The following is a 10,608-nucleotide window of genomic DNA, read 5'->3' as shown; positions in this document are numbered from 1 at the left end:
GAATAATGTTGCTATAGTAATCTTTTGCCTATAAAATATGGAGGAAGGAAGAAGAGAGAAATAAGAAGAAAAACATAGAGAGGAAAGAAAGAAGAGTTATGGAGGAAAGGAAGAAGAGGAAAGAAGAGAGATGCAGAAAAAATTACTAGTGAGCTAGGCTAGAGAGAGAAGAGAAAATAATGAGAGTTATCTATGTACTCCTATTATTTCAGATAATGAAACAAACTACTAATGTTGCCCCGATGACATAGACACACTTGCCGAACCTCGTAAATATTGTGTCTTATTTATTTTATATTCGACTGCACACACACCGTCGATTTTACAACATTTTCTATTTTATTTCATGATGATTAGTGAGTAAACTAAATTAAGAAATCATATTATTAAGTCTTTCACCATAATTTATTAGATACAAGATGAAGTTCACACATCGTGTGTGTAAATATAAAAAAAAATAAAATATATACTAGTGGAAGATAAAGAAATTTGAGAGAAATGTGAAAGAGAGAGAGAACATGGAAGAAGTTTAACTTTTTATTTTTAATATTTCAAAGATATGCTATGTTAACATATGGGTGAACGAAGAGAAAAACAACAAAATTTGGTTTGTGCAAAATTACATTACTGCTCATGATTTTATTTTATGATAAAAGATTAAATGTCTTTTACAATCTCTTTTAGTTGACAAAAATATTTTGTTAATAGGTAGTTTAGATATTTATTGGCTTTTTATATTAACACCCCACAAAATGTTGAATGCATCTCACATTAAAATTTAATATTAAATAACTTATTTACCCCACTATGCAATGACAATTTTGACCTTATTAGGTTTAAAAAAAAAATATTCTAAATACACCCAAAATCACTTTTAGCGTATTATTTATCTTTTCAACTATCAAAACCCTCACACCCTCCATTGTTGAAAAAAATCCTAACCAATGAAACTACAAACATGTTGATTGAGAAAAGTTGTTTTTGACGAATGGAACACAAAATCGATGTTTCAGAAGCTTCACATGAGGTAAGACTTCATATTTTTCATTGGTTTGTTTGTTTTGTGGTCAGTATGATAACTAGGCAATCTGCTGTAAGGGTCGCCACCCTCGTGGACTTTGCCCATACAGGAGGTTTGTCCTAAGAAACGTAACTAGTGTTGGTGAGGGTTTTCGATTGGTTTGTTCGTTTTGTGGTCAGTATGATAACTCTTGCCGGCATGATAGGTTGCATGCTTTTAACGTGTCATGTAGATATTGTGGAGTGGAAGGTCAACACATGTACTTTGAGTGCCCAGTGTGGATACAAAATGAAACCTCTCCCACGAGACAATATCATCATCCTGAATTGCTGAGGAATAGCTGAGGTATTGGGAAGATTGCATTGCGTGCGGCTGTTGCATGATTATTAATCTCCTTCATATGTCATGTCTAGTCCTTATTTCCTTGAGTTTCGGCATTGTGTTCGTATGTCATGTATGTCTTGGAATAAGCTTCGCCGTCGTCATTCATGGATGTCGGATGGATGGATATACTTTGTTCAATTGTTATTTCTCGTGTTTAATAGGGGTTTGGTTTGCTTGTATTGCTTGTCTGGGAATAGTTATTCCTATAAGCTAGCAGTAGCGCCTGTTGTTGTTGGGATTTCATAAATGTATATGATCTTGTTCATTGTTTTCAGTATTGTCTTGATTTCAGGCTTTGTCTTGGGTTGAATTTGTATTGACAACTTGCTCCAGTCAAGAACATCACCAAATGGTGATGCTGTAATTAGTCAAAATTTAGTACAGGGACGCCCTGCATACGTTGCCCCACAACTCTAGGCCTTGCCACTTTCAAATGATTTGAAATCTTTCGGCAAATTAAAAGTTCAAATGGTTAGATTCAGTCCCTAAAAGTTAAAAATGAGTGTTATAAGATTTGATAAATGTGGTGTGTATAAAAAATGTAGGGTATATGTACAAAATGTAAGGTGTATATTAAGAATGTGGAGTGTGAGGGTATTATGGAAAAGTATGTAGGGGTGTATTAAGACAATAGCAAATGTGGGGTGTATTAAGTATGTGGGGTTTATTCAACAATTTGTGGGGTGTTAATATAATAAGCCTATTTATTAACCCTGGTTTATGTAAATCAATTTATTTTAGGAAACTTTAACGAAAAGCTTCTAGTATTGTTTACTTTAATGAAAAACCATAGTTTTATACTAAAAAATCAATACTAGTACTATTCACTTTACCCTTTTTTTTGTCATTTTCATGAAAACTCAAAAATTTCAAATCATTTGCATTAGTTTTCTTTTATTTTAATCAAATTTGCATATTTGAATTGTTGCAAAACAACATATGTTACAATTTATAAGTCATTGACACGAAGAATAAGATCAAGTTTGATCTAACTATCATTTAAACATTAAACACTAATAACTTCATTCTTAATTTCTTTATATACAAGATGCTTGTAATTTCAATTTCTTTTTAACAACGATGTTGGTAAAGCAAAGATTCTTACTAAACTACGCTACGTGATGTACTAGTCATAATTATGTATCGTACTTGTTATTATATGAGTTGAACTTGGGACTTAGAGAAGAAAACTACAACACATTATGCTAATAACGAATATGAGTGCTATTAGGCTCTTCAACCACCACATATGATTTAGGGTTAACTACATTTTACACTCATTAGGTTTGGGGTGATTTTGAAATTGGGTTAACTTCATGTTTCATTAAATTGATGACATGATGAGTGTGAAACCCGTAATTAAGTTGACATGTAAACAACATTTGTATGAATTGTTTAAAAACTCATAAATTTAATGGAGAATCAGAAATTCAAATAGATAAAACGTGTTGTCGATGGAAATTTTCGCCATCTATAGCTTTGACGAAAATTCACCTGTAAAACAATCAACACCTTTGATCAAGGACCTAAGCCTCATGCGCCCACAAGGTTGGGGGAGGGGGGGTAGGCCAATAGATCTTCGATGGCTAAGTTAGTTTCTTTGAAAAGAATAAAATGTTTAGGGCTTTTTTTAGGGTACCAAAAGCTTCTAAAATTTGGTAGAATATAATGTATATATAGAAGGAGAGGGCCGGCCATAGTGTTAGAGTTTTACCCTACACATGGCGGCATCCTATTGGCCAAGGTTTACGGAGAAATATTCTCAAGATATTAAATAGGAAAAAATATCTTGAGATAATAGAGTAATTATCCCTAATTGATTTAAGTTGGGATTACTTACTTGAATGAAGTCAATCTTCAATTAGGAATGTATTAAAGATAGGATTTGGGTAATTAATCCTTATCTTTAGTGTTTTGACTTTTCCTTGCTAAAGGCAAATGAGCGGGTAGGCAATCATATTCAGCTACTAGTGACCTTCAGGGGTGCGAGTTGTGTGTGGGAATATCTGAGGAGCCTACCCATTTAATGAGGGCAATCTTGTCTTTCTTGTGCTATTACTAACATAAGGTTTCATTTTAATAGTTTTCATGTTTGGGATAGGTCACAGCCTTTCTGGCCAAAAATACCTTGTTTTTTTTTTCATTTTATCAGAATTGGTTGTGATCGCGGTCACTTTCTTTGATGTCTTCTATTTTTTTATATATAAAAAAAAATTAAAAATGTGACATCCCACATCGCCTAGGGGAGTGATCCTTATATGTATATTCTCATCCTTACCTAGCACGAGGCCTTTTGGGAGCTCACTGACTTCAGGTTCCGTAGGAACTCTGAAGTTAAGCGAGAAGGGGGCTAGAGCAATCCCATGATGGGTGACCCACAGGGAAGTTGCTCGTGAGTTCCCAAAAAACAAAACCGTGAGGGTGTGGTCGGGGCCCAAAGCGGACAATATCGTGCTACGGTGGTGGAGCGGGCCCGGGAAGTGGTCCGCCCCGGGCTGGGATGTGACAATTTGGTATCAGAGCCTAACCTTGGTCGTGGTGTGCCGACGAGGACGTCGGGCCCCTAAGGGGGGTGGATTGTGACATCCCACATCGCCTCGGGGAGTGATCCTTAAATGTATATTCTCATCCTTACCTAGCACGAGGCCTTTTGGGAGCTCACTGGCTTCGGGTTCCGTAGGAACTCCGAAGTTAAGCGAGAAGGGGGCTAGAGCAATCCCATGATGGGTGACCCACTGGGAAGTTGCTCGTGAGTTCCCAAAAACAAAACCGTGAGGGAATGGTAAGCCCAAAGCGGACAATATCGTGCTACGGTGGTGGAGCGGGCCTGGGAAGTGATCCGTCCCGGGCCGGGATGTGACAATTTGGTATTAGAGCCTAACCCTGGTCGTGGTGTGCCGACGAGGACGTCGGGCCCCTAAAGGGGGTGGATTGTGACATCCCACATCGCCCAGGGGAGTGATTCTTAAATGTATATTCCCATCCTTACCTAGCACGAGGCCTTTTGGGAGCTCATTGGCTTCGGGTTCCGTAGGAACTCTGAAGTTAAGCGAGAAGGGGGCTAGAGCAATCCCATGATGGGTGATCCACTGGGAAGTTGCTCGTGAGTTCCCAAAAACAAAACCGTGAGGGAATGGTAAGCCCAAAGCGGACAATATCGTGCTACGGTGGTGGAGCGGGCCCGGGAAGTGATCCGTCCCGGGCCGGGATGTGACAAAAAAGCATTCCATTTTACACTTTTCAATTTTTTTTATTAACCAAAGTTTTTTTTTTATTTTTTTAATTTCACATTAATTAAGATTAATTTTTCAAATACGTTGGTTTTCCAAGATAAATTTTTCAAAGTGTATTGAAAAAGTTATCTTAATTTCTTCGAAAACGTGAAATTCTTGAAAATGGTGCTTTGAAAAAAAAAATAGTCATTTCTTGATGTGAAACAAAATACCATTACATCATTAAAAAAACAAATTTATGATTTGATGCGATAATTATGTCATTATAGTAAACTAAATCACCTTGAGAAAGTTATATTGAACAATGTGAAATTCGAAAAATGAGGATTTACAAAAGCTATATTGGATAATCTGAACTTCAACAAATAATGCCTTGAAAAGATTTATTGAATAGTGCAAAATGGAGTTGGTTCGATTATTACTAACATAAAAGTCCTAAGTGAGTTTGTACTCCACGGTAACATTTCACGATAAAAAAGGATTTGTTTAGGAGCGATTACTTCTAACAATGAACATCTTTGTAAGTTTATCTACGGAAAAAACACCTAATTGTTACCGATGTTAAACCTACCAATGGTAAAGTCAAGGTCTTTTGTAAGCATTACTTCAATAATACAATTCAAGTGTATAATATTATTTCTTATCCTGGAAAAAAAAAAGTGTTAAGAGAAAAAAAAAATAAAAAAGGAAAAAGGAATCAAACTTCATTTTATACTAGCATTGATTTGAAATGCTCCCAAGTCCCAAATTTTCTTTTAATGTATTTTTCTCAAGTGTTTTTGGTTTACAAATTATTTTTTTCAACAAATTCACATTGATGAGAAGATATATTGTATAACTCATGTAGGACCCACTCTTTTGACAAAAAGCGAACTAAATAGTTAATTACAGAGCAGATATACGCTTTACTATGTGGTTTTACAACAACTTACAAAACATTTTCTATTTTATTTAGCGGGATGAGGGAGTAAACTAAATTAAGAAATCATATTATTAAGTCTTTCACTATAATTTATCGGATATTAGATGAAGCCCACACATTGTGTGAGTAAATATAAAAGAATTAATATATATATATATATATATATATATATATATATATATAGGGAAGTGTGGCACTCCAAAAATCTTATTCTACACTCCTCACAAGTGTATTTTTCTTTCCTAATATAGAAAGTTTGGATTATAGAATGAGATTTTTGGAGTGCTAATAACAATTCCTTATATATATAAGAGATAGAAGTTTGAGAGAAATGTGAATGAGAGAGGGAGAGAGAGAGAGAGAATGTGCAAAAGGTTTAAATTTAAAATTTTAAAATTTTAAATCAAAGATATTTTATGATGATATGTGGGTGACAAAAGAAAAGAAAAGCAAAATTACATTATTACCCATGATTTAGCCAGTGATTCTCTAAGCCGGATGGGATTTCCAATGCCTCAGGAAATTGGTCGAGATAGATGACAAAACCCTTTTACTCTCTTCCTTACTCTTTAAAGTAAGCAAGTAAACTACCTTACCGCGGGGGGCGGGGGCAATCTTCTCTTATGGCCTTCACCTCCTGCCCGGTGACTAAGAAAGAAATTGGTTTGCACTTGAATTGAAGTGATGAGGTTGCAAAGCAAAGAGGGAAGTTGGCCTCCTATTGAAACGCTTTCCATCCCTCAAAAGGCAACCTGCTTTCAATATTATTTGTTATGTTACGCTGCCATTGATGATGATGCTTTGAAAAAATTAGTATTTTATGATGTGAAATGAAATACCACTAAATCATTAAAAAAAACAAATTCATGACTTGATGCGATAATTATGTCATTATGATCAGCTAAGTCACCTTGAGAAAGTTATATTAAACAATGTGAAGTTCCAAAAACGATGCTTTGCAAAAGTCATATTGGATAACGTATATTTCAATAAATAATGCCTTGAAAAAGATTTATTGAATAGTGTGAAATGGAATTGGTTCAATTATTACTAACATGAAAATCTTTATTGATTTTGTACTACGTGATAATGATTTTACGATAAACATGATATGTTTAGGAGCGGTGACTTCTAATAAGAAATATCTTTCATACGTTTTTCCATAAAAAATACCTAATTATTATCATAGTTGTCATGTTAGACTTACCAATAGAAAAAGTCAAAAACTTTTGTGAGCATCACTTCAATAATTCAATTCATGTGTCTCATATTATTTCTTATTATGGAAAAAAGTGTTAAGGTAAAAAAAAAGAAAAAGGAATCAAACTTCATTTTATATGAAGCAACATTGGATTTGGAAATGCTCCCAATTCTTCTTTTAATGTATTTTTCTTTTGTGTTTTTGGTTTACAAATGATTTCTTTCAACAACTTCACATGAGAAGATATCCATGTTGCATAACTGATGTCATGTAGGACCCACACATTTGAGAAAAAAAATGAAACAAACAGTGAAGTACAAAGCAAATCTACACTTTAGTGTGTGGCTTTTCACAGCTTACAAAACATTTTTTGTTGTAATATAATATGTGGATGACCCACATAAATAGTTTTTTTTACTATTTATCTGAAGAATCAGATGGATCACTATTTATACACAATAATTTCACTATTTATTTGAAGAAAGTTTGTAAAGTGAATAATGTTGCTACAGTAATCTTTTGCCTATAAAATGAGAGCATATGGAGGAAGGAATAAGAGAGAAATAAGAAGAAAGAGATGAGAGAAAAACATATAGAGGAAAGAAAGAAAAGTTATGGAGGAAAGGAAGAAGAGGAAAGAAGAGGGATGCAGAAAAAATTACTAGTAAGCTGGGCTAGAGAGAGAAGAGAAAATAGTGAGAGTTATCTTTGTACTCCTATTATTTCAGATAATGAGAGAAACTATTAATGTTGCCCCGAGGACATAGGCACACTTGCCGAACCTCATAAATATTGTGTCTTATTTATTTTATATTCCACTGCACACATACCGTCGATTTTACAACATTTTCTATTTTATTTCATCATGATGAGTGAGTAAACTAAATTAAGAAATCATATTATTAAGTATTTCACCATAATTTATTAGATACAAGATGAAGTTCACACATTTTGTGTGTAAATATAAAAAAAATTAAAATATATACTAGTGGAAGATAAAGAAAGTGAATTATTATTGGCACTCCAAAATTTTCATTCTACACTCCAAACTTTATATATTTAGAAAGAAAAATACACTTGTGAGGAATGTAGAATGAGATTTTTGGAGTGCCAATAACACTTCCCTAAAGAAATTTGAGAGAAAGAACGTGGAAGAAGTTTAAATTTTTATTTTTAGGGGTGTGATATCCACACACCCTATTTTACTTCTCACACACTTTTTTAATTTTCAGCTGTCGGATCAGATGAATTGAAGAAGATCAACAGACATAAATTATCAAGGAGTGTATGAGAAGTAAAATGAGATGTGTGGATAGCACACCCCTATTTTTAATATTTCAAAGATATGCTATGATGACATGTGGGTGAAAGAAGAGAAAAACAACAAAACTTGATTTGTGCGAAATTACATTACAACCCATGATTTTATTTTAAGGAAAACTAATGAAAATGGCTTAAAAACTTTGAGTTTTAACAATAAGGATAAAATAAAGGGTAAAATGAATAGTAGCAGGATTGACTTTTTAGTCTAAAAATGTGGTTTTTTGTTAAAGTGAACTGTACCGCGGGCTTTTCGTTAAAACCTCCATTATTTTATGATAAAAGACTAAATTGTCTTTTACAATCTCTTTTAGTTGACAAAATTTTTTCGTTAATAGGTAGTTTAGATATTTATTAACCCTGGTCTATGTAAATCAATTTATTTTAGGGAACTTTAATGAAAAACTCTCAATATTGTTCATTTTAACGAAAAACCACATTTTTACACTAAAAAGTCAATCATGATACTATTCACTTTACCTTTTATTTTGTCATTTTCGTTAAAACTCAAAGTTTTCAAACCCTTTTCATTAGTTTTCCTTTATTTTAATCACAGTTTGCATATTTGAATTGTTGCAAAACAACATATGTTACAATTTGTAAGTCGTTGACATGAAGAATAAGATCAAGTTTGATCTAACTATCATGTAAACATTAAACACTAATAACTTCATTCTTAATTTCTTTATATACAAGATGCTTGTAATTTCAGTCTCAATTTCTTTTTAACAACGATGTTGATAAAGCAAAGATTCTTACTAAACTACGTTGCGTGATGTACTAGTCATAATTATGTATCGTACTTGTTATTATATGAGTTGAACTTAGGACTTAGAAGAAAACTACAAGACATTATGCTAATAATAAACATGAGTGCTATTAGGCTCTTCAACCACCTCATATGATTTAGGGTTAACTACATTTTACTCTCATTATGTTTGGGGTGATTTTGAAATTGGGCTACGAGGTTTTCGCTTTTTCACATAACAAGTTGAGGTTTTAAAATTGCATCAATTTATCCTTTTGGGTAATTAATTATTTCATGTTTCATTAAATTGATGACATGATTTGCGTGAAACTCGTAACTAAGTTGACATGTAAGCAACATTTGTACCAAATTGTTTAAAAACTCATAAATTTAATGGAGAATTAGAAATTCAAATAGATAAAACGTGATGTTGATGCAAATTTCCGCCGTCTTTAGTTTTGACGAAAATGCACCTGCAAAACAATCAACACATTTGATCAAAGACTTAAGCCTCATGTGCCCACGAGGTGGGGGAGGGGGGGGTAGGCCAATAGATCTCCAATACCTAAATTAGTTTATATGAAAAGAGTAAAGTGTTTAGGGTTTTTTTTAGGGTACCAAAAGCTTCTGAAATTTGGTAGAATATGAGGTATATATAGGAGGAGAGGGCCGGCTATAGTGTTAGAGTTTTACCCTACACATGGTGGCATCCTATTGGCCAAGGTTTATGGAGAAATATTCTCAAGATATTAAATAGGAAATAATATCTTGAGATAATGGATTAATTATCCCTAATTGATTTAAATTGGGATTACTTACTTGAATGGAGTCAATCTTCAATTGAGAATGTATTAAAGATAGGATTTGGGTAATTAATCCTTATCTTTAATGCTTTGACTTTTCCTTGCCAAGGACAGGTGAGTTGTAGGTAGTCGTATTCAGCTGTTGATGACCTTCAGGGGTGTGAGCTGCGCATGGGAATATCTGAGGAGCTTGCCCATTTAATGAGGGCAATCTTGTCTTTCTTGGGCAAAAGTTCACGGACCGCCTCTAGAATTTTTAGGATTATTTTAAGCTTCACACATGCAAACTGATACAATTACAAAACCTTAGAGTGCAACGTTGAAAAACTGAAACATAAAGACCAATTTGAAAAATTAATTTAAACCTTAGGATTCATCATGAACATTTTACACTAATAAAAAGAGTGACAAAATAAGACGGGCATATGTAAACCCAACACTTATGCAAGTTTATGTCTTAGGAGCGACTTAGGATTGATATGCTTTATAAAAAAAAAAAAAAAAAAAAAAAAGCTTTTATTGTGCTTTAAGAATAATCAGTTGTAAAATAAATTAATTGAGCATTTGATAAACTGTATTTACAAAAGTGTTGTAAGTATGAAAATCAGTGTAGTGTAGTAAATTAGTGCAAAAATGATATAATTGTATGTAATTACAAAAAAATGGTCATAGTAGTGGGGGTGTTGGCAATGACAATGGTGAGTAGTGGCAGTGATGGTAGTGGCGGTGATGGCAATGACAATGGTAAAGGTATGGTAGTTGTGGTGTAGAGGTAGAAGTGGTGGCATTGGGAGTGGTGACGATTGCAATGTTGCTGGCTGTGACAGAAGCAATGATGGTGGTAGTGTTGGCGACAATGGTGTAAGACTGATGGTTGTAATTGTAGGTGATGCCGACACTAGTAGTAGTGAAGATGATGGAATTAGCAATTTTTTTTTTGGGGGGGGGGGGGGGGGGAGGAGACACTGGTGATGGT

The sequence above is a fragment of the Pyrus communis genome, chromosome 13 (genome assembly GCF_963583255.1).
Source record: "Pyrus communis chromosome 13, drPyrComm1.1, whole genome shotgun sequence".
NCBI classification, from domain to species: Eukaryota; Viridiplantae; Streptophyta; class Magnoliopsida; order Rosales; family Rosaceae; genus Pyrus; species Pyrus communis.
This window is presented reverse-complemented; position numbering follows the sequence as displayed.